The sequence below is a fragment of the Heptranchias perlo genome, chromosome 15, assembly GCF_035084215.1.
Source record: "Heptranchias perlo isolate sHepPer1 chromosome 15, sHepPer1.hap1, whole genome shotgun sequence".
Taxonomy (NCBI): Eukaryota; Metazoa; Chordata; class Chondrichthyes; order Hexanchiformes; family Hexanchidae; genus Heptranchias; species Heptranchias perlo.
The window spans coordinates 39,039,750-39,064,594 of record NC_090339.1 but is presented as its reverse complement, the minus strand read 5'-3'; the positions used below and the strand labels follow the sequence as shown (position 1 = coordinate 39,064,594).

Below are 24,845 nucleotides of genomic sequence, written 5' to 3'. Positions count from 1 at the left end.
CTCGGCAATTTCCACCCTTACTTCCCTCAGCAACCTAGGATGCATTCCATCTGGACCAGGTGACTTATCTACTTTAAGTACATCCGTCCTTTCTAGTACCTCCTCTATCAATTTTTAGCCCATCCAGTATCTCAACTACCTCCTCTTTTACTGTGACTTTGATCATACCTATGAAAATATGGATCTATGAGAGTGCGCTGGGCAAGATCACCAGTTTCAGTAAATGTGAGGAGCTGGTCCCATGCATTTGCGTGGTGGGTTTCTGTATTGTTTAGTAGAGCCAAGCACGTCGAGTATAAAAGCAGGAGAACAGCACACAAGAGGTCGGTCTCCTGAAACAGGACCAAAAATCTCAAACTGTTAAAGTGCTTTGTGCATGCTGGAAATCTGGAATAAGGAGAGGGAAAATGTTGGAAATACACAGTATCTGTATAAAGGCGTACCACCTGCAATGTTAATCTGTCTTTTCTCTTCTCAGATATTGACAGACCTGCTGTATATTTCCAGCATTTTCTGTTTCCATTCAAGGACTCTTGGAATTATATTAAACAAATACTGTATTAAATCTGCACAGCACTTTTAACAATTTGTAATTAAACTTTTGTTGAAAGAGGACTGACAGTGATGTTACTAGATTTAAATTAGATAACCAGCAAGCTTGTGTCCTTATGTATAACTTAGTTAAGCCAATGAAAGTAATTGTCTCTTTAATGTCTGTCAGATGTTTTTATCCTATCCATATAACACTGTTATTCAAAAGTAGATAAAAATTTGATGACGGCAGCGTGGTTTCTTAAGTTAGACAACAAGAGACTTGTGACAAACCAACTATGACTGTCAATTGGTTGCTTTTTTTGTACTTTGAAGGAGGAGCTGACACTAGCAACACATTCTCACAAAGTCCAACAAGTAGAGTGACATGTGAGAAAGTCGTACAGAGGAAGTGCATGAGTCACAGTCTCAGCATTTCAATTGACGGCACTAGATGAATGTGTCAGAATTTAAGCTGACCTCAGCCCTGCTGCTGGGAATGGGAAGCATTGCATTGAAAACAATTTGAAGTGAGCTAAAAGAACTTGCTCACGTGAATATTGTATTGGAAGAGATCTGTACAGCCACTTAACACGTAACTGGTACTGGGTGTCCAAAGAAATAGAATTACTTCCAATTCTACTGGCTTGTGATTATAACATTGTTGGACTTCAGGATGTACAGATTTCTGAAATGCCTCTTTTCACTGGGTAGCACAATCTTACAACAATGAACAATGGCCAGTGCATATCGAAATGTCTCTTTTGTTTGGTTAAGCTTGATTGCAAAGCCAGAGATACATTCATACTGGGTCCATTCTGAATATACTACAATGGGGTCATCTTCTCTTCTTTGGTCATGTGGAGAAATAGGGGTATATTTTCTAATTGCCATAATGTTTGAGCAGGAACAAGTGCATCCTCATGAACAGCACAAGCTTCAAAGGTCGGCGCTAATTTCATAAACACAGCAAGCTTCCAGTCTCAATTAGATTTTCTGCTAAGAGCTTGCAGAAAAGGTAGGGTGGAATATCTGGCACATTAGCAGCTCTTAAAGGGCTGTATTTGTTATTTAATAGGAAGCAGGTAAGTGGTCACATGTGGGGGCAAAAAATGAATTCTGGCTATCCAAAGGCTGTGTTGGAGATAACATTGTTTCAGGCTGGGCAAAAGAAATGGCTGGTAAAAACCAGTGATAACAAAATAAATGTGGAACCGGATAACAGTCTGTGGGCAGGTGATGGAGCGAAACAGGCCCCGAATCTCCCTTTAATGGATGGCAAAGTGCATTTTTGCTTGCAGAACAAGATGGTACAAAATACAAGGGAACAGACCTTAACTGAAATCATAATCCCTTGGCTCCCTTTGAAGAGGCTACAGTAAATGCATTGCCAAAAGAGTATTGAGAGAATAGGGGAAGGTAAAACTGGAGGTGCACCACAGCTCAAGGCGAATACCATCCTGTACATTCACTCATACACAGAAATACACTCAACTACCTAAATGTCACACATGGTAGCTTTCAAGGCAAGCTTTGTTTGAACATATGCCATGGAACCAATATTGTAACATTTCTTTCCCTTTTCTGCCATTGTAAGCTTGAAAGAGCAACCTGCCAGCAAAGCCAGTGGCTCAGAATAGGTCAGTACCTCATAGCACTGTACATTCCTCTCACCAATGCTTGCAAGCACCACCAGCACAGCTACACCGCTGGGCGTCCCCAGTTAGTTCGTGGGCGAATCGGCATTGGATTTCAGTATTTTTTAAACAAGCTTTAAGGACTGCTGGTTAGGCTACATATAGACCACATTTTCCTGAAAGTAGGAAAACTTTCGCTTATCAATGATTTAACATCAGACGTGCAATTTGACAGCATATGGATGGTTGTGGGGGTCAAGGGAAGTGATGGAGAGGTAAAATTGGATGTCATCAACATACAGATAGAAGCTGATTTTGTGCCTATAAATGATGTCACTGAGGGGACATCATGAAGATGAGGTAGAGAGGAGCCAAGGATAGATCCTTTTGGAACTCTGGAGTTGACTGTGCAGAGGCACGAGGTGTGTTGGATCCACATTTATATAAAAAAAAATTCAGAAATTTTCTTTGTTTGACGCATGGCAAAGCTCTGATCCATTACAATACTATGACTCCATGGACCTATTGCTTTTCAATAATCAAGATTATCTCATAGCCAGTTTTCTTTATATATTCAATATGTAATTAAAATTTAAAAAGCTTTCCTCTCTTGTGCCTCCTAAGCTTCATATATGCTCTCCTACATGCTTTCTCTTGTCCCTGAGTTCTGACTGTGCTAAAATTAAGATTCATTGCAACTCATTCTTTCCCAGGGCCTTGAAACTATGGAACTCCTTATCTCCCCGATAAGCCTTCCTTCCTCCTACAATCTACAACAGGCATGTCCGAACTACGGCCTGCAAGCTCAGCCATTCAGCACGTATATCTGGACAACCTCTGCTGGCTCTTTTCACCACCTTCCCCAGTGTCGCTGCCAGTTCCTACAACTTGATTAAACACCACTGCAAACTGAATTTTTGCAATGTTAAGAATTGCAGTCTACATAATTGCAGCAACATTCAATCGCTTGGAACAGAGCAGCAGGACGTCGGGACGAGTAGTGGCATGAAGAGGGAAGAAGCCAGGAGCAGCATTGAAAGCAGGAGAGTACCACCTTAAACTGAGGGGAATAAAGGTTCCAGCTCGAAATTGGAGGAGGAGAGAAAAGAATGCCAGGATGAATTGGGGGAAGGGGAAGAAGGGTGCAAACCATCAAAACAATGTCAAAAGGTAATGAGACCTTGGCTGTCCTGAGCAGGTTTGTGGTGGCCATAGTGATCATATTATATGTGACCCATGGTATCTATGATAAGCAACTGAGTGGCGCACAAAAAAGTTTGGACACCTGCTTTTAAAACCCAAGCTTGACATCACCTAATCACAGCTTTGTGATTTACCTTGCTTTCTCTTTTTTATTTTTTTCACTCTTGATTGTGTTCTGAACCAGACCATTTGCAACCTTGGCATCCTATTTGATTCTGAGATGAGCTTCGGACCACATATCCGCTCCATTACCAAGACTGCCTACTTCCACCTCCGTAACATCGCCCGTCTCCATCCCTGCCTCAGCTCATTTGCTGCTGAAATCCTCATCCACGCCTTTATTGCCTCTAGAGCTGACTATTCCAATGCTCTCCTGTCCAGCCACCTATCTTCCACCCTCTGTAAACTTGAGCTCAGCCAAAGGTCTGCTGCCCATATCCTAACTCGCACCAAGTCCAGTTCACCCATCACCCCTGTACTCGCTAACCTACATTGACTCCCAGTCTGGGAAAGCCTTGATTTTAAAATTCTCATCCTTGTTTTCAAATCCTGCCATTGTCTTGCCCCTCACTATCTCTGTAACCTCCTCCAGCCCTATAACCCTCTGAGATCTCTGCGCTCCTCCAATTCTTGCCTCTTGCGCAGCCCCGATTTTCATTGCTCCACCATTGGCGGCTGTGGCTTCAGCTGCCTAGGCCCTAAGCTCTGGAATTCCCACCCTAAACCTTTCCGCCTCTCTCTTCCTTTCTCTCCTCCTTTGAGACGCTCCTTAAAACCTACCTCTTTGAGCAAGTTTTTGGTCACCTATCTTAATGCCTCCTTATGTGGCTTGGTGTCAAATTTTGTTTGATTATTGCTCCTGTGAAGCGCCTTGAGACGTTTTACTACATTAAAGGCGTATATAAATACAAGTTGTTGTTGTTGTTGTTGCTGCTGCTGCATCATGGGTCTTCATTCATCTTCACTTCTCAATAAAAAATAAATGAGAAATGGCAATGAAAGCGATGATGTACTAAAAAATAAAAATGAATCATCACATTACCCTGCATGCACGTAACCCTTGAACTCCTGGTGTTTCTCAGTAATCTGTTACTGAGGAATCATTTGTCCAGTTTACACCACATTTTATGTGGAATCAGTCAACAATTCCAACATTGCCAGGTGGGAAAAATAAAACCTTTATGACTACACCACTGCTGAGAGTATCAGACACATTTTATAATTTAAAATATTTGCTTGGTGCTAGACGGCAGGAGATCAGGAACAATGAAGTTTTGAGTCAATCAATCATCAGGATGTGGAAATACTCAGCTAAAAATTTTAGGAATGGAAACTGACCATAAATATTGAATGTTATTCAGTATCAATGTCAGCTGTTTTACTTCCCAAGATTTTAAAGCCAATCAAAGAATGAAAGTCTTGTATTTATATAGCACCGTACCACATCTCTCAGAAACAACTCAAAGCACTTCATGTATAATGAATTATTTTGTAGTGCAGTGACAATTATTATGTAAGCAAATGTGGCAGCCATTTTGCACACAACACGTTGCCACAAACAGTAATGAGCTGAGTGACTGGATAAATTTTTTGGTATTAGTTGACGAAATTTAGCCAAGATACTAGGGGAACTCCTTGCTCTTCTTCAAACAGTACCATGAGGTGTTTAATGCCCACCTAAACAAGTATATGCAACTTTAGTTTACATCTCATCCAAAGGTCAGTACTATTGACAATGCAGCATTCACTCAGACCTAGTTATGTGTTCAAGTCCTGAAGCAGGCTTGAACCTACAACCTCTGACACAGAGGCAAGAATGCCAATTGAACCAAGCTAATACTTTAGCCCCAATTTTAACGTAACCCAATGTCAGGAATGGGGTGGAATTGGGCTGCACACCCATTTTACACCCCGCCTGATTTTACTCTACATTGGAGTCAAAGGAGAGTAAAATTGGACAGGCTGTAAAACAGGAGTCCGACCCAAACCTATTCTGATCCCACTGGGCAGGTGAGGTTAAATTTGGGCTTAAATTGGATGCCACAGCTGCTGTATCAAGTAATGCATATAGAAATGTGAATGGAATTAGAAAATGTGACTAAAGTAACTATAAATATGTTGTCGCAGCTATGAACTCTTAGTCAAATATCTCTGTTATTGTATGCACTGAGTTGATATTCTCGTTTCCTCTTCTCTACTGAAGGTACTGTCTCTTATTAGTTGTTTTTGGTGGTCGGCAGCAGCCCTCGGGAGTGCTGTGGAGGTAGGAGGAGTATTGAAGTCTATGGATTCGACCCGATCCCATCAGTTTCCTACCGGACGGGTTAGGTTAACATTACCCCCCCACCCCCAGTGTCAGGATCAAGCACTCCCAGGTCAAGTATAACACAGTCAGATACAAATGAAAACTCTCTGCCAAACAATGTGTTTTAGCTTCAAGTTCAGAAGACTGCTTCTGTTGTATCACTGTGACAATTTTCCATTTCCATCCCAGCTATCCTTTGGCATCTCCGAGTGAGATTGTTAATTTAGTGTCAGTTAATGCAGACTTAGGGGCAGTTTTGTGCCATGGGCCCTTGCCTTCTAAGAACTGGAAAGAGATACCCAAACTTATTTCAGATAGGACCCTTGCAGATTGTGTACCATTTTAAGGTTAATTCTGTTTGCTGCACTTGTACAACACAGCTTTTACTCTGTTTCGACAAGAACATTGCAAACATGCCTGTGTAAACATTGGGCCAGGTTTCCTCTTATCTTTAGGGTTGTGTTAACCATCTGAGTTATAATTCTCAGCTGTGGGCTATCTGCGTGTGCTGATAAGGTTTAAGTTCATCCAGTATGCAATGGAATTTTTTATCATAAAACTGTTTAATCTGCCAGTGGACTCCTGCAGCAGTTCAGGAAGGGGCGGTGGGGATGTAGTTTCTATTTTTAAAAAATTCTGTTTCTTACATTTAAACAGATGACCCATTTGACAAAGGGGTTTCATTTCCACTGCTTAACACATTCATGTAGAATTCCTTTTGTGCACTATTATAATGCAGCTATTAGCCCATTTATTTTAAACAGGTGAGCAACTGTGTTAAAATATCACATGAAAGAACTTAAAGCAAACGTGCTAAGAAATGTGCTATCAGAGAAATTGAAACTCCAATGCCTCTTTTTACTTATCAGTTTCGATTATTGAGTGTCAACAATTTATTTAACCATGGGAGTTATCACAACTGAGTCCAATTCAGTCCTCAAGCAATATCCATACTGGGCTAATTTTACCATGTCTCAGCATATAGCAATCAGGAGTGGGAAGCCTTGACATGTTTTCCCCTTGTAGCCAAGGGACGATGAGGCCAAATGTAGCGTTCTAACTGCCACTCTACTTGAGATCAGCTAACTCAGCTCAGGCTCTGAATCGATGGTTCCTGTGCTGCTAGGACCCAGGAAATGTCATCTGTGGCAAATAACTGGCCACAGTTTAATAATGGAGTTGTATGGTTAGACAAAATTTTAGTTTCACTTGATTACCTTTTAGCAGAGAAGTAAGTTCAAGGAGGAAGTTGGGAGAACTTTCCCTCAGGAAATTAGCTCAGTGATATAGATTCCATGATATGACACAATGGGTCTGTGGAAGGAATGGACTTGATGGGGCCCAGTAATGTTTCTCTTTTCACACTTTCTTATCTTTTCAGTTTATGGTGAATTGTTTTCATATACCTCATAATTGTGACTATTTTTTCTTTTTCCATTGTTGAAATATCAGACAGAAATTTACGATGTATAGTTATAGTTTTAAACTTCATTATAGTCTTGTACACAGTGTCTTATTCTGAAGTTCGTGACTAGTTCTGGCTAATCTGACTTAGTTTGTGACTGGCCTGTTTTTCTCTGTTTTACTCCCCTGAAATCCTTTCCTGAAGCCACTTACTCCTGATCTGTTACAGTTCCACAAGTGTCGATTGTTCTCTCATACCTCAACTAAGGGCCATTCTTCACGAGTGAGCCTAGATAGTATTATCATGATAACAGAGTATTAGAAAGAAAGAACTTGCATTTATATGGCACCTTTTATGACCTCAGGACATCCCAAAGTGCTTCACAGCCAATGAAGTATTTTTGAAGTGTAGTTATTGTTGTAATGTAGGAAACATGGCAGCCGATTTACGGACAGCTAGGTCCCACAAACAGCAATGAGATAATGGCCAGATAATCTGTTTCAATGACGTTGGCTGAGGGATAAATATTGGCCAGGAGCCCTACTCTTTGAATATTACCATGGGATCTTTTAATCCACCTGAGAGGGCAGACCAGGCCTTGGTTTAACATCTCATCCAAAAGACAGCACCCTCAACAATGCAGCACTCCTTCAGTATTGCACTGAAGCGTCAGCCTAGATTATGCACTCATCTCTGGCAGACTATTCAATCATGGAGAGCACCGCAACTCAGCCAAATCATTTGCTCACCTGACAGCCACACGTGTACACTTTCCAATTGGTGGTGAGAGGTTAGGTCATTGAAGAGCAATCAGGAATGGGAGTCACGGCTAGTTACTCCCCTCCCCCCTCCAGCCCAATGGAGCTGAGACCTATTGTGAACTGTACTGCCATCCTGGCTGAAATCACCACAGACCAGGGAATCGAACCAGGGAGTTTCTGTAAGGCCTGGTCATGTAACAGTGGGTTAATCAGGAACGGGTTACAGACTTTAAAAGCCAACATTCTAAGCATTTAATTACTATGAAACAATTCAGATAATTATTGAGAAGATGAACTGAAAAAGAATTTGTTTGGCACGCTAACTGAGGCAAATTAAAAACAGTCCCACCCATCTCCCATTCCATTGAGAATTCAGGATTTTCATTGTATTCTGAAACTCTTGTAAATATGTGCCATAGAAAACAATGCACAATACCCCAACATCAATCTCTCATCGTTCATATCCACAACTGTTCAAATACTGACTACAGTTCAAGTCAATAGTCTGAACTGTAATATAGTGTGCTATAAATAGAAAAAGGTACTTCGGCATCAAGTTTAAAACAAAGGAAATATAATTGTAAAATGTTTTCAGAAACTTTGCATATGACTTTCCCAAGAGGTGTTTAACTCCACACTTTTAATTATTTGACAGGAGAAATTGTATGAATGCTCAGCAAATTTTTTTTTATTCGCTCATGGGATGTGGGCGTCGCTGGCGAGGCCGGCATGTATTGCCCATCCCTAATTGCCCTTGAGAAGGTGGTGGTGAGCCGCCTTCTTGAAACCGCTAGGTGGTAGAGATTGCGGGTTTGGGAGGTGCTGTCGAAGAAGCCTTGGCGAGTTGCTGCAGTGCATCCTGTGGATGGTACACACTGCAGCCACTGTGTGCCAGTGGTGAAGAGAGTGACTGTTCAGGGTGGTGGATGGGTTGCCAATCAAGCGGGCTGCTTTGTCCTGGATGGTGTCGAGCTTCTTGAGTGTTGTTGGAGCTGCACTCATCCAGGCGAGTGGAGAGTATTCCATCACACTCCTGACTTGTGCCTTGCAGATGATGGAAAGGCTTTGGGGAGTCAGGAGGTGAGTCACTCGCCGCAGAATACTCAGCCTATGACCTGCTCTTGTAGCCACAGTATTTATATGGCTGGTCCAGTTAAGTTTCTGGTCAATGGTGACCCCCAGGATGTTGATGGTGGGGGATTCGGCGATGGTAATGCCGTTGAATGTCAAGGGGAGGTGGTTAGACTCTCTCTTGTTGGAGATAGTCATTGCCTGGCACTTGTCTGGCACGAATGTTACTTGTCACTTATGAGCCTAAGCCTGGATGTTGTCCAGGTCTTGCTGCATGCGGGCTCGGACTGCTTCATTATTTGAGGGGTTGCAAATGGAACTGAACACTGTGCAATCATCAGTGAACATCCCCATTTCTGACCTTATGATGCAGGGAAGGACATTGATGAAGCAGCTGAAGATGGTTGGGCCTAGGACACTGCCCTGAGGAACTCCTGCAGCAATGCCCTGGGCTGAGATGATTGGCCTCCAACAACCACCACCATCTTCCTTTGTGCTAGGAATGACTCCAGCCACTGGAGAGTTTTCCCCCTGATTCCCATTGACTTCAATTTTACTAGGGCTCCTTGGTGCCACACTTGGTCAAATGCTGCCTTGATGTCAAGGGCAGTCACTCTCATCTCACCTCTGGAATTCAGCTCTTTTGTCCATGTTTGGACCAAGGCTGTAATGAGGTCTGGAGCCGAATGGCCCTGGTGGAACCCAAACTGAGCATCGGTGAGCAGGTTATTGTGAGTAAGTGCCGCTTGATAGTACTGTCGACGACACCTTCCATCACTTTGCTGATGATTGAGAGTAGACTGATGGGGCGGTAATTGGCCGGATTGGATTTGTCCTGCTTTTTGTGGACAGGACATACCTGGGCAACTTTCCACATTGTTGGGTAGATGCCAGTGTTGTAGCTGTACTGGGACAGCTTGGCTAGAGGCGCAGCTAGTTCTGGAGCACAAGTCTTCAGCACTACAGCTGGGATGTTGTCAGGGCCCATAGACTTTGCTGTATCCAGTGCACTCAGCCGTTTCTTGATATCACGTGGAGTGAATCGAATTGGCTGAAGACTGGCTTCTGTGATGGTGGGGATTTCGGGAGGAGGCCGAGATAGATCATCCACTCGGCACTTCTGGCTGAAGATGGTTGCAAACACTTCGGCCTTGTCTTTTGCACTCACGTGCTGGACTCCGCCATCATTGAGGATGGGGATGTTTACAGAGCCTCCTCCTCTCGTTAGTTGTTTAATTGTCCACCACCATTCACGACTGGATGTGGCAGGACTGCAGAGCTTTGATCTGATCCGTTGGTTGTGGAATCGCTTAGCTCTGTCTATAGCATGTTGCTTCCGCTGTTTAGCGTGCATGTAATCCTGAGTTGTAGCTTCACCAGGTTGGCACCTCATTTTTAGGTATGCCTGGTGCTGCTCCTGGCATGCTCTTCTACACTCCTCATTGAACCAGGGTTGATCCCCAGGCTTGTTGGTAATGGTAGAGTGAGGAATATGCCGGGCCATGAGGTTACAGATTGTGCTGGAATACAATTCTGCTGATGGCCCACAGCGCGTCATGGAAGCCCAGTTTTGGGCTGCTAGATCTGTTCTGAATCTATCCCATTTAGCACGGTGGTAGTGCCACTCAACACGTTGGATGGTGTCCTCAGTGCAAAGACGGGACCTCGTCTCCACAAGGATTGTGCGGTGGTCACTCCTACCAATACTGTCATGGACAAATGCAGTTGTGACAGGTAGATTGGTGAGGACGAGGTCAAGTAAGTTTCTCCCTCGTGTTGTTTCGCTCACCACCTGCCGCAGTCTGGCAGTTATGTCCTTCAGGACTCAGCCAGCTCGGTCAGTAGTGGTGCTACCGAGCCACTCTTGGTGATGGACATTGAAGTCCCCCACCCAGAGTACATTCTGTGCCCTTGCTACCCTCAGTTCTTCGTCCAAGTGGTGCTCAACATGGAGGAGGACTGATTCATCAGCTGAGGGAGGGCGGTAGGTGGTAATCAGCAGGAGGTTTCCTTGCCCACCTTTGACCTGATGCCATGAGATTTCATGGGGTCCAGAGTCAATGTTGAGGACTCCCAGGGCTGCTCCCTCCTGATTGTATATCACTGTTCCACCACCTCTGGTGGGTCTATCCTGCCCGTGAGACAGGACATACCCAGAGATGGTGATGGAAGAGTCAGGGACGTTGGCTGAAAGGTATGATTCTGTGAGTATGGCTATGTCAGGCTGTTGCTTGACTAGTCTGTGGGACAGTTCTCCCAATTTTGGCACAAGTCCCAGATGTTAGTGAGGAGGACTTTGCAGGGTCGACTGGCCTTGGTTTGCCTTTGTCGTGTCCAGTGGTCCGTCTGGTTTTATTCTTATTATGACTTTTATTAAGCGAGATTTTACAACTGAGTGGCTTGCTAGGCCATTTCAGAGGGCAATTAAGAATCAACCACATTGCTGTGGGTTTGGAGTCACATTTTGGCCAGACCAGGTAAGGACGGCAGGTTTCCTTCCCTAAAGGGCATTAGTGAACCAGATGGGTTTTTACGACAATCCAGTAGTTTCATGGCCACCATTACTGATACTAGTATTTTAATTCCAGATTTTATTTAATTAATTGAATTTAAATTCCACAGCTGCCGTGGTGGGATTTGAACTCATTGACTCCAGATTATTAGTCCAGGCCTCTGGATTACTGGTCCAGTAACATAACCACTATGCTACCGTACCCTGTATGGCTAATAAATTATGTTGCTCCTGATCTGTCTATTTCTGATAGAGTCCCACTACAAAATTTGAGCACATAATCTAGGCTAACACTTCAGTGCATTACTGAGGAAGTGCATCATTGTCAGAGGTGCTGTCTTTTGGATGAGACGTTAAACCAAGGCCCTGTCTGCCTGCTCTAGAAGATGTAAAAGATCCCATACCACTATTCAAAAAAAGAGCATGGAGTTCTCCCAATCTTCTGGCCAGCATTCATCCCTCAAGCATCACCACCAAAACAGATTATCTGATCATTTATCTCACTTGTTGTTTGTGGGACCTTGCCATGCACCATTTTGCAGGTATGTTTTCTTACAAACCAACAGTGACTATACACTAAGAGTAATTAATTCGCTATAAGGTGCTTTGGGATGTCCTGAGGAAGTGAATTGTGCTACATAAATCCAAGTTCTCCCTTCTTTCAAGATGAGCTTCATCCATTTTTGGACCAATGGAGGTAAGAAGTTTCATTTTAAGATGGAGGGAAACTGAGATTGTTTTTTTATTTTATTCGCTGCTGCTTGGTGCCAACCATTGAGCAGAAGTTGGCAGTTATAAAGAGTCTGTGGCCCAGAAATTGTGGCACCTCCCACCCTCTGTGTTAGAGGCCAGACCGCCCTGCCCAACTTCCTCCTCCAGTCCCTCTCTGGCTAGAGGAAAATGTGGTTTGAAGAGGCCTACCAAGGGCAAAACAAGAAAACTAACAGCAATAAAACAAGAAGTACAGCCAAGTTTATATTAGCCTTGGGCATGATCGTCAAGGGAAAAATGAAAGCTGATGACAAAGAAGTCATACATGTCATCATTAATTTACTATTGGTGAGCTTTTTGTACTTCTAGGCCCAAAGATAATTATTCATTCTTTGACTGTAAATATTTTAATTAAACAACAATGGATACCTAAACTCTATGTTTTCTCAGTAGCAGTCCTTGCAGTTTTCCCTCTATGCTTCAATGTAGATATACTGTGGAAAAGTCTTAAGCTTTACTTCAGAAAAACTCTTTGGGTCCAGTAGTCCAGGAGTCCTGCTGTGCCGGCAGAAATTCTGTGGAGCAGAATTCCCAGTCGCTCTTGCCCAAAGATGTAGTCCTTGTCCCAAGCTGCAAGGACAGGGTCATTTACATGGTTGGAGTGGATCACACCACCTGCAAGGGTGCTTCAGTGGTACCTGCCCGGACACATCTTTGTAAGACAGAGCAGTCCCAAGACTCTTCACAAGCTTAAGATAAAGCCTCCTTTTAAAAGTCTTCAGCTCCAAATGGAGTCATAGTGCAGCAGAACAAAGCTAATGAATCCCCTATGGGATTGATTACCTTTGTCTGGGTAAGGTTAAGACTTTCCAAAGACTTTAACAGTACTTCCCCCATCTCTCAGCTGGTGAGAGATCTGTTGAGGCCTTACAAGAGCATAATGGTTGAAACTCGCAGAGTGGCCGAGGAACTCCCTCAGATATTCCGCTTTGACAGAGGGGGCATGGGTGGAGGAATCGCCCTCCCCCAATGGAAAATGGTGATCTTAACAAAAACGGGAATCCTAGTAGCATCAGGTTCTGCCCCAAACTCTGGCTCTGAGAATCCACCCGTTCTCTGCCCTTGGCCCCAATTAAAACATTGGGCCCTTTATCTTTATTGGCAAAATACATAAGAGCTGTGCTCCTCAATCTCCACTGCAGCTGCTGTTAACTACATAAGAACATAAGAAATAGGAGCAGGAGTAGGCCAATCGGCCCCTCGAGCCTGCTCCGCCATTCAATAAGATCATGGCTGATCTGATCCTAACTTCAAATCTAAATTCATGTCCAATTTCCTGCCCGCTCCCCATAACCCCTAATTCCCTTTACTTCTAGGAAACTGTCTATTTCTGTTTTAAATTTATTTAATGATGTAGCTGATTCCTAATGTGTAATTAGTTGCACAGTCTCTGCTCTAGATGGCTTTGTACTTGGAGCCAATATCTAAGCTAACTGCATCAGCCCTACAATTCACCTTACCACACTGGCTACACTACCTTTGCGACAGATGCGTAAACTTTCTGACCATGCTTCAAGACCACATTGCCATATTTCCTTTGTAGCTATCATCTGCTTAGAATAAGACAATTATATACAGTTCTTCTTATGCAATTGTGCAAGAAGAAACTAAAATGTCACACCGAAGAGATTTGGTATGAATCAGAACTGAACTTTTCAAGACTAAGTCCAATACCTGAACCAACTGGTTCTTCTCAGTCCCGGCCTGTTTCTCATCTCTTGTGTATGACTTTCTTGTCAATTGTTACAAAACTTCCAACAGATTCATTCCCAAGTTATAATGGAGTTAGCTGTGCCCTTCCCCCATTGTGGAAATGCACTTGTTTGTCAGTAACTATGAGATTAGGAATGTTTTATGTAAAATCCATGTTCTGCTCCAGTGCCCAAAATGGTCAAAAACAGATTGGTTAGAGTTTTGACTCAGTTCACTACCTTCTCCCTTCATTATAATGTTTTGATATGGTGCACTATAGCTCTAAATAGTATCACATTGTACCTTCTTATCATCAAACCAAAGAGTATTTTGAATACAAGCTGTCACCATGTTTTCCTGGTTGAATGTAGTTACTGCTAATGAAAGAATTTTCTGTCCACAGATTCCTCGTTCCCCCAGTACAGTATCTTTATCCTGAAGTTTGACCTTTTCTACTTGAGTAACACAGTCACATAGTTGAAGCCTTTAGCTGGCTGTTGCCATTCAGTGGAAAGATGACATCATTCAGCTGTTGATCTGAGGTAAGACAATAGGAGGAAGAAACGGCCATGCAAAACAACTCCGGAACACTAGCAAACAACTGGCTGAATAGCACGCAGATCTAACAGAGAAAAAGAGCAGTCATTCCTTCATTCGTAATGATTAGGCCTTCAAATTACACCCGAGATTTTATCCACCAACACTTTTATTTTATTATTAAAGCAATAGCAGGTTTATATTGGTTAATGAACACAGTTAAATTGATATCTTACTAAGAGAGGTTATAGGATGGTTGATGTAGAAATGGAAAATTGGCATGCTGATACAGTAGGTGTCCAGCTTTTCAGGTTAGGACTGGGGCAGAGGATAGGTAACAGTAATCTGCATGTATCTTCTGGTTACCTTGATCTGGGAGTGCTTGATACTGACATTGGTGCCGAAAATGGAAAGTTTTCCATTTCCAAGCAGTGACACCCCTAACCTTGATGAACACACAAAAATTTATAAATTGAAGACTAAAGAGGTAATTTTACAAAATCATGATCCCAGTGCAGAGTCTTACTCACTTGGAGACACATCAGAGAATTGGCTGCACTCCCCCTCTCCAATTTTCCAGCATACGGCAATATGTTATTGTAGCATGGTCAGAAAGTTTACACATATGTTGCAACAGTAGTGTAGCCAGTGTAGTAAGGTGAATTGTAGAGCTGATGCAGTTACCTTAGAATTCCTGATATACACTCCCAGCAGGTAAAGTTCTGTGCTAGGAGTGCCATTTTGTAAAATTACCCCTTATATCTTAAAGCTACATTATTTAAAGAGGTATATCATATAAACATAATGCACCACAACCAAACTGATTACTAGCTTAATACATAAAGAGATTATTTACTCTGGCGAAGAGAGGGCTCATTGAAAATAAACTCTTTGTGTTAAAAAATCTGAATGAGAACCATATTGGGAATAAGTAGCAGGTGCGACCTTTCAATCTAATTACAAAGTGGTTCTTACAATAAACATCCCCTTTACTCTAACAGAGGTCTGTTAAAGTTAGAAAAAAGAGTTTTCACCTCAATAAGATGAAGCCATGCCTCCATGTCCTGCCTACTTGTCAGTTTACTCCTGAGTCTGACCCTATACTTTTGTTATTTCTATATGTTTAGTACACAACAAATTTGCTAAAAATATTAAAGTGGCAGCAGGCCCAGAGAGTTGCAAGGGCTTAAGCAGAGATCAGTTTTGTGCGCGTGCAACAGCATGCAAAGATGAGAAGAACTGGCAGGGACCTCAGGATGCTTGTTGTAACAGCCACTTTGTAATTTAAAAGTTAGTTTATTATAGTGAGGTCTGCCTGGCTATGGCACCATACTGGTCAAGTTGTGTTTTCAATTAGACTGAAAGGTCTCAGCTGCTGTTTATTCCCAATGTGGTTCTCATTCATATCTTTTTAACAAAAGGAGCTCTCAGTTGAAAAGGATGAAAAATATACTATTACTAGCTGTATGTAAAAAAAACCTCCTGGAGGACTATTAAAGTCCTTTTTTGTACCAGTCAATTCTCCAGCCTAGGAAGTTTAAAGAGCTGAAGCTGAAATGTTCCAGTGTTTCAGTTTTGGGGGAGGAGGAGGAGGAAAGGGGTGAAGGCAGGGGCAAGAGGGGATGGCTTGAGTTTTTTGATGGCAGGATTTGGCCCACAGGCAATGTTGGACCCTCCTGTCTTAGTGCAAGCAATAGTTATGTGATCTGTTGAATAGTTTTGTTGGATTGTAAGTAGTATTAGTTATAAAGAGCCTTAAGCAAACCCCTTTTGTGACATTAAAGAATAATGTATCATTACACTGGATGTCCTAAATCGACAGATATGTAATGTTCGTCTTTTTTACAGTTTGCCATTGATTTTCCCCTTTTTTGCCTATTTTGCTGCCCCCTCTCCTGGTATGCTGCCTTTTGCATGATTCATAGAATCATAGAAGTTTACAACATGGAAACAGGCCCTTTGGCCCAACATGTCCATGTCGCCCAGTTTATACCACTAAGCTAGTCCCAATTGCCTGCACTTGGCCCATATCCCTCTATACCCATCTTACCCATGTAACTGTCCAAATGCTTTTTAAAAGACAAAATTGTACCCACCTCTACTACCAGCTCGTTCCAGACACTCACCACCCTTTGAGTGAAAAAATTGCCCCTCTGGACCCTTTTGTATCTCTCCCCTCTCACCTTAAATCTATGCCCCCTCGTTATAGACTCCCCTACCTTTGGGAAAAGATTTTGACTATCTACCTTATCTATGCTCCTCATTATTTTATAGACTTCTATAAGATCACCCCTTAACCTCCTACTCTCCAGGGAAAAAAGTCTCAGTCTATCCAACCTCTCCCTATAAGTCAAACCATCAAGTCCCGGTAGCATCCTAGTAAATCTTTTCTGCATTCTTTCTAGTTTAATAATATCCTTTCTATAATAGGGTGACCAGAACTGTACACAGTATTCCAAGTGTGGCCTTACCAATGTCTTGTACAACTTCAACAAGACATCCCAACTCCTGTATTCAATGTTCTGACCAATGAAACCAAGCATGCTGAATGCCTTCTTCACCACCCTATCCACCTGTGACTCCACTTTCAAGGAACTATGAGCCTGTACTCCTAGATCTCTTTGTTCTATAACTCTCCCCAATGCCCTACCATTAACGGAGTAGGTCCTGGCCCGATTTGATCTACCAAAATGCATCACCTCACATTTATCTAAATTAAACTCCATCTGCCATTCATCGGCTCACTGGCCCAATTTATCAAGATCCCGTTGCAATCCTAGATAACCTTCTTCACTGTCCACAATGCCACCAATCTTGGTGTCATCTGCAAACTTACTAACCATGCCTCCTAAATTCTCATCCAAATCATTAATATAAATAACAAATAACAGCGGACCCAGCACCGATCCCTGAGGCACACCGCTGGTCACAGGCCTCCAGTTTGAAAAACAACCCTTTACAACCACCCTCTGTCTTCTGTCGTCAATCCAATTTTGTATCCAATTGGCTACCTCACCTTGGATCCCGTGAGATTTAACCTTATGTAACAACCTACCATGCGGTACCTTGTCAAAGGCTTTGCTAAAGTCCATGTAGACCACGTCTACTGCACAGCCCTCATCTATCTTCTTGGTTACCCCTTCAAAAAACTCAATCAAATTCGTGAGACATGATTTTCCACTCACAAAACCATGCTGACTATTCCTAATCAGTCCCTGCCTCTCCAAATGCATGGGCACAAGCAGCTCTCAGCTACAGGACTGAAATAGCCATTTTTCATGTGCGAGCCATGACAGTAAGTGTTGGCAGGATATTCCATCATGGGAAGTATCACTGCTGAGCCCAATTGTGTCCTCATCCAATGTGCACACACAAGTACACTTTCCAGCAGGAGTCATGGGAGTGCAATCAGGAGCAGGAACTCTGTCTAATTTTTTTAATTTTTTTATATGGGATGTGGGCGTCACTGGCAAGGCCAGCATTTATTGCCCATCCTTAATTGCCCTTGAGAAGGCGGTGGTGAGCCACCTTCTTGAATTGCTGCAGTCCATGTGGTGAAGGTTCTCCCACAGTGCTGTTAGGAAGGGAGTCCCAGGATTTTGACCCAGTGACGATGAAGGAACGGCGATATATTTTCAAGTTAGGGTGGTGTGTGACTTGGAGGGAAACGTGCAGGTAGTGGTGTTCTCATATGCCTGCTGCCCTTGTCCTTCTAGGTGGTAGAGGTCGCGAGTTTGGGAGGTGCTGTCGAAGAAGCCTTGACGAGTTGCTGCAGTGCATCTTGTAGATGGTACACATTGCAGCCACAGTGCATCGGTGATGGAGGGAGTGAATGTTTAGGGTGGTAGTTGGGATGCCAATCAAGCGGGCTGCTTTGTCCAGGAAGGTGTCGGGTTTCTTGAGTGTTGCTGGAGCTGCACTCATCCAGGCGAGTGGAGAGTATTCCATCACACTCCTGACTTGTGCCTTGTAGATGGTGGAAAGGCTTTGGGGAGTCAGGAGGTGAGTCACTCGCAGCAAAATACCCAGCCTCTGACCTGCTCTTGTAGCCACAGTATTTATGTGGCTGGTCCAGTTAAGTTTCTGGTCAATGGTGATCCCCAGGATGTTGATGGTGGGGGATTCGACAATGGTAATGCCGTTGAATGTCAAGGGGAGGTGGTTAGACTCTCTCTTGTTGGAGGTGGTCATTGCCTGGCACTTGTCTGGTGTGAATGTTACCTGCCACTTATCAGCCCATGCCTGGATGTTGTCCATGTCTTGCTGCATGCGGGCACAGACTGCTTCATTGTCTGAGGGGTTGCGAATGGAACTGAACACTGTGCAATCATCAGCGAGCATCCCCACTTCTGACCTTTATGATGGAGGGAAGGTCATTGATGAAGCAGCTGAAGATGGTTGGGCCTAGGACACTGCCCTGAGGAACTCCTACAGTGATGTCCTGGGGCTGAGATGATTGGCTTCCAACAACCACTACCATCTTCCTTTGTGCTCGGTATGACTCCAGCCAAACCTCTTTCTTGCTCAGGAACACTGTAGTGCTATCACTGATGGCCTGCCTGAGTTAAGCTACTTAAGCACAGACCAGTGATATAATTTGAAAACTTACATGTCTGTATGGCTCAGTAATACATCAGGTGATGAGTTTGACATTGAGCCATCAGGACTGCCTTAGCCCATCCCTCATTAATATCTTTAAAATTGAAATAATGAAAATCCCTCTTTCATTTCAACTGTCACTATGAAACAAGCAGAGAGGGAATTGATAATGAACATCAGACAGCAGAGTATGGTACTAAGAGCTGGCAAATTGCCCCATCGCCTGTGGAATCAAGGTTCAAATCTAGTACATAAGGATGGGCAAGGAGCCTACTACATATTGGGGAAAAGTTCATCAAAATGATTTTTCTAAAACTTCTCTGTAATAGTCTCTTAATTATGTTGAAGCTATGTACACAAAGCCAATAACTTGGTTTCTTGATGGATAAATTTGAATTTGTCATTACATTGAAGAATTTGTGAAACTCGTAAGAAAGGAGACAGTCACCATTAATCTAAATTATATTCATACCCTGGTTCCAGAGGTGAAAGGACAGTGTGCTAAACCATTTTACTAACCAGTGTCCCATCAGAGAGCAGAGACCTTCACCCCATCAGTCTCAAAACATAGGAACATAGGGACAAGGAGTAAGCCATTCATCCCCTCGAACCTATTTGCAAGATGTTCCTTTATCGTCAGATTATTAACTAATTCTGGTTTGTACTCATCAATAAATCTTGGTTGGCATATTCACATGTTGGTTCAAAAACATATTCTTCCAGAAAACTCTCCCAAAATACATTCTAGTAATACATTGTCTTGAACTACTTGAGCTGTTCTGCTTGTCCCAGTCAATGTGAAAATTAAAATCTCCTATTATAACCACGTTGTTTCTGCTAAAAGCTTCCCTGATATCTGTATTTATATATCCCCCCACTACAATATTACTGTCAGGAGGTATTGTCAACACCCACCAGTTTTGTATCCTTTACCGTTTCTTAGTTCTACCCATAATGTTTCCCCTGCCTGATCACTCTTACTGAAATCCTTTCTTTCCACTTCTGTAATTGTGTCTTTAATCAATATTGCCACTCCTCCTCCTTTCCCAAATTCCCTGTCCTTTCTAAAGATTATATAGCTTGGAACATTTAGCTCTGAGTCATGCCCAGCTTGTAGCCAGATCTCTGTGTTGGCTTCTACATCATATCCTTTAAGCTGAATTTTGTGATTCTAACTTATTTGTTTTATTTCTTATGGACTAGATTCAAACCCAGTCCCCAGAAGTGAATGGGCACTATGCTAACCAGTTGTATCACCCAGGCTCCATAACTAGAATTACTTTTTAAAATAAATTATTTTCTTACCTCTTTTCTCTGCTAATTTTCTCCTCTCATCTCCTGAAGAGGTTGGCTCCTTGCTGGTGTACTTTTCCACAGGTCCTGGGTTCCCTCTGGTATCTCATGCAAGTGACTATTATTTATGTACAAACCTAAACAGCCTATTCATCTGTGTGGGACTTCACAGCCAAGCCTGATTTGGTTCTTAGCTGAGGTCCACAACAGGGGTCACTAGATAGGAGCAGAAACAGAGCTGATTTTTCCCCTCCATAGGCCAGGGACATTGTGACCAAATTGTAGCACCCCAACTGCTGACATTGATTTGTCTTATAAGAAGAATGTCCTCTATTTGTGGAGGCACTTTCTCCTATGGAAAAATATGCTTCTCTCTGAGCACCCAGCATCAGGTTAATCAAAAATCTGCACCAATGGGGAAGAAAATTGACATGTTTTAGTCAGCCCAGAGCTGTAGATTTCAGTTTGAATAACATCTAGCCGGAAACTTGAAAGATTACTGACCAAGGCTGTTGACATGTTATAAAAACTAGAATAGCAAAGAAAATAAACTTTTGAAAATATGTTAAACATAATACTTTGTCTGATTTAATAAAAGACAGTATTTATTTTAAGAATACTGCTCAAGAGTGTTCTTTAGTTTTGTGGAGTTTCCCAAGCCTATCATTCACTCAACACCCCGTCATTCTATTTTTTTAATATGTTGGTTAACAAGAAGATCAAATCTCAGTGTAATATTTCTGGTAATTTATACAAAAAGATCAAAATGGGATATTTGAATAAGGAGCACTGTGACAGACAAGGTGATGAAATCAGCAGAGTTGTAATGTAAAATATTTGTCAATTGACCAAAATTAGAACTATCTTAAGGTGATAAAATATTTTTGTGCTCATCAAGGTGAGGGATGTTAATGTTATGGAATGCAACTTTCCATTTCAAGCATCCAGTATCAGCATCAAGCTCTCCCAGATGTGGTATAGTACAATTAAATACAGAGCAAGGCTCCTTTACTCAGCCCCAAAAATGTGTTTCCGCACCAATCTCAAAAGGGCACCCACTACTTCACTACTGTGACATTTTTCCATTTTGCAAACCAGTCATTTTGTGGCCTCCCACAGTGAGATTGCAATTTAGTGTGATACACTTCTGAGCATATAGGCTCAAATACATCCACCTTGTACAGAGTGGTGCTCATTAAGGAGCAGAAACACTTCATATTGTTCTCATGATGTGGGTGTCGGTGACGAGGTTGGTATTTATTGACCATCCCTAGTTGTCCTGAGGTTTGATACAACTGAGTGACTTGCTGGGCCATTTCAGGGAGCAGTTAAGAGTCAATTAAATAGGTTTGGGACTGGAGTCACATATAGGACAGACCAAGTAAGGATGGCATATTTCCTTTGCCTAAGGGACATTGGTGAAACAGTTGGGTTTTTATGACAATCCGACAGCTTCATGGTCACTTTTACTGAGACCAGCTTTTTATTTCCAGAGTTTTTTTTAACCTGAATTCAAACTCTCAAACTGCCATGATGTGATTTGAACTCTCGTTTTCTGGATTATTTGTTCCGCCTTCTGGATTAATAATCCAATGACATAACCACCACACTATCATACCCCTATGAACAAGAGGTCAATGTACACATGTACTTCCGATGTGAAGCCTCACCTGCCAGAGGCACATATTGGAAAATTACTTGCATGCTCCCTACAATTTTCCATCCACTAATTTTCTCATTCCGTATCCAAACTGTGATTGCGTACACTCAGAAAATAAACATTGCAGATATAAGGAGTCATTTATGAACTGTGTCCATTAATCTTAATGGATTTGAAAGCATAGAGAAAGTACCTGCGATTTCCCAATATATGTTCCCAAGAGCAAAGTTACATACCAGGAGTATGCATTCAGAAAATGAGAGTATCAGTTTGCCTCCTGCGCTGAGCCTGTGTATTGTGGGCTGAAGTAGTATCTTCATCACAGTTTAATCCTGCCTCCACAACAGGATGCAACCATCATATAAGTTCTTACTCACAGCAGCTGTGTACAAAAGCTTATGAACTATGATTATATCCTGTAAAGCCTTCCACATGGTGTTCCAAAAATAAGGAAAACTTCCACATAAAATTGACAAAGAACTGATTCATCTTTGTCTGTCACAATGAAAAACAGACCCGGATAGGGATAGATTCATGGTAAGTTGCAAACAGGTACATTCACCCTGGATTAGGTACTGGTTTCTGTAAGATACCAATCCACTGCAGTCACTTCATACTGAAGTACCTTTTAATCACAATATTTTGTGGAATGTATACTTAATGCTATTTTTTCCAATAAATGACCTGCCTTTTGTAATATTCTAATCTGTCTATATATTTATTTAAAGATCAAGAGGTGGAAATGGAAATACAGCTGCTTCCTGGCTTCAGCACATGGTCTGCATTAGGAATTTTCAGTTCCTCTGAATTAGCAAACATCTACTTTCTGTGATCATGTGTAGAAAAATCCATGTTTTAGACCAGCTTTTATCTACATTGATGTTTTATCTAGAATACATATACTCAAAAAGGTAATACATATTTAAATACTCAATCTGTTATTCAAACCAATGCCATCTAAAATGTGATAAAATGGACAATTTTGTATAAGAATGACTAGCAGCAATGGAGAACACAAGGGGATCTTTTTTTCCCTTCCTTATAAAATGATAATACTGTAGAATGAATATTTCTTCCTCACAAAGGGTTATTATAACCAGGAATGCTTTAACACAAGTTACTATTGAGACTGAGACTATAACATCATTTGGAAGAGAATTCAAAAGAGGAGAATATAAAATGATTTGGAGAAAAGACAGGAAAATGGTCTTAGTGTAGCAGCTCCAATTGAAGAATTGGCATCGGCACAGTCTCAATGAGCCAAATGGCTTCATTCTGTGCTGTAAATTCTTCTGCTTTAATACTTGTTACATGAGCTTGTCATTGTGGCTGTTCATTAAGTAGTCTCCAAACCAAATCTATTTTTCCAATTTCCTCTGCTCCTCCCCTGACAGTACTGATTTATGCTGAGAACAGTTCTACAAGCACTTGTAGCTCTTTCGTACCTTGCCCAAGTGCCCATTCTTCATGTATGAACCTAGAATCTGAAAGTTGACAGGGTATTCGACCATCAGAGCTGAGCCCAATCCTTTCCTCACCTGACATTCACTCACTTGAATCAGGTACGGTAGCATAGTGGTTATGTTACTGGACTAGTAATCTAGCAGGCCTGGAGTCATGAGTTTAAATCCTGCACATGGTAGCTGAGGAATTTAAATTCAATTAATTAAATAAAATCTAGATATAAAAAAACCTAGTATCAGTAATGGTGACCATGAAACTACTGGATTGTCATAAAACCCATCTGGTTTACTAATGTCCTTTAGGGAAGGAAACCTGCCGTCCTTACCTGGTCTGGCCTATATGTGATGATGTGGAGATGCCAGTGATGGACTGGGGTTGACAAATGTAAACAATCTTACAACACCAAGTTATAGTCCAACAATTTTATTTGAAAATCACAAGCTTGTGATTTTCAAATAAAATTGTTGGACTATAACTTGGTGTTGTAAGATTGTTTACATTGGCCTATATGTGACTCCAGACTCACAGCAATGTGGTTGATTCTTAATCACCCTCTGAAATGGCCTAGCAAGCCACTTAGTTGTTCAAGAAGGTGACTCACCACCACCTTCTCAAGGGCAATTAGGGATGGGCAATAAATGCTGGCCTTGCCAGTGATGCCCACATCCCATGAACAAATAATTTTTTTTAAAACACACTTTTTAGTAATGGTGACTGCATAGTGATTGGAGGTTTGTCCTCTGACTGATTTTTTACTTTTCTAGTCCAGGACCACTGAGGTCAATTGTTGCTTTGGCTGAGATCAACTAGCTCAGTATAGATAAAGAATCAAACCTGAGACCTTATGGACTGTATAGCTCTGTACTACACCAGGTGGTGCCTTTACCCACTAGGACAACAGCAAGCTCTTCAAGGCACAGCTTTTCATGCAGGTCTTTTCCAGTGGTCTTTTTGAGCTAGCTGTTAGGAGGTGCATGAAAGCTGCTTACTGATGCCTTTCCCTCCAATTTCCTATCCCTGCATATAATGGAATGTCCAGCCTCTGCTCATCGACCCCTCGGAGCAGCACTGCTGAGATCAGGGATTCAGTGGAGCAAAGGATCGAACTGTGACAGATCAGAGATTTGTTCTGTTTCAGATCATAAGAATCTTTTTTTTATTCGTTCATGGGATGTGGGAGTCTCTGGCGAGGCCAGCATTTATTGCCCATCCCTAATTGCCCTTGAGAAGGTGGTGGTGAGCCCCTTCTTGAACTGCTGCAGTCCTCTCTACATTATCTCTACATTATATACATATATACTAAATTTCTACATTAAAGACTTTTTATTAAGATTTCTAACTTGCCAGTATTGTAACAATTTTAAAATTGTCTTCTGCTTGACTGCTACTGAGAGAGCTGTCTGT

The 24,845-nt window shown here is 42.1% G+C and overlaps 1 long non-coding RNA gene across 1 annotated transcript; it reads left to right on the top strand.

Annotated features, from left to right (window-relative positions):
• The first annotated feature begins 3,102 nt into the window (after positions 1 to 3,102).
• On the top strand, positions 3,103 to 23,810 carry LOC137332730 (uncharacterized). The gene is made up of 3 exons (XR_010965733.1): positions 3,103 to 3,338; positions 14,292 to 14,430; positions 22,706 to 23,810. It is a non-coding gene; the product is annotated as an uncharacterized lncRNA (long non-coding RNA).
• The last annotated feature ends 1,035 nt before the right edge of the window (positions 23,811 to 24,845 follow it).